This window comes from Myotis davidii, unplaced genomic scaffold (genome assembly GCF_000327345.1).
Source record: "Myotis davidii unplaced genomic scaffold, ASM32734v1 scaffold2091, whole genome shotgun sequence".
Classification (NCBI taxonomy): Eukaryota; Metazoa; Chordata; class Mammalia; order Chiroptera; family Vespertilionidae; genus Myotis; species Myotis davidii.
In genome coordinates, this window is record NW_006282603.1 from 224,894 (window position 1) to 225,797 (window position 904).

Genomic DNA, 904 nt, shown 5'->3' on the forward strand with positions numbered 1-904 from the left:
GTCCTTTTATGTCATTGCAACGTCTTAGGGGCCGGTACCTGTTTCAGCCCAGCTCCTGAGCTCGGAACTCCCGCATAGAGCGTCCAGGTGGCTGGACCCTGAGGAGTGTGGGGGTTTTGTTTTGTTTTGTTTTTTAATATTTTTTTTTATTGATTTCACAGAGGAAAGGAGGGGGGAGAGAGAGAGAGAGAAGAACATCCATGATGAGAGAGAATCATGGATCGGCTGCCTCCTGCACACCCCACACTGGGGATCGAGCCCGCGACCCGGGCCTGTGCCCTGACCAGGAATTGAACCCTGACCTCCTGGTTCCTAGGTCGATGTTCAACCCCTGAGCCCCGCGACCCGGACTTTTTTGTGTTTTGTTGTTGTTGTTCTTAATCCTCATCCCAGGACATTTTTCCATTGATTTTTAGAGAGAGTGGAAGGGAGTGGGAGAGACACAGAGAGAGAAATGTCGATGTGAGAGAGACACATCAATGGGCTGCCTCCCACATGCACCCTGACCAGGGCCGGAGATCGAGCCTGCAACCCAGATACGTGCCCTTGACCGGAATCGAACCCGGGACCCTTAGGTCCACAGGCCGATGTTCTATCCACTGAGCCACACCGGCCGGGGCAGGAGTGTGGGTTTTCAGCCCTTCGCTCAGCAGTCCCGGTCTTCGTCCATTATTTCCACATTCTTTTGTTTTCTCACATTTACTTACAACAAAAATGTCCCTTTGTCTAAGCCGTATCTCACAGCCGCTGACATGTAATGTTTCCTCGCTCAGCAATAAGGATTGCACAGTGTCCCCTACAACTTCTTTTTGCTTAGTCGTATGACTCCAAACTTTCCGATATATAGGCTTCAAAAAAAATTTAAATGTAGTATTTGTTCTTTACTCCTCTATTACATTACTAG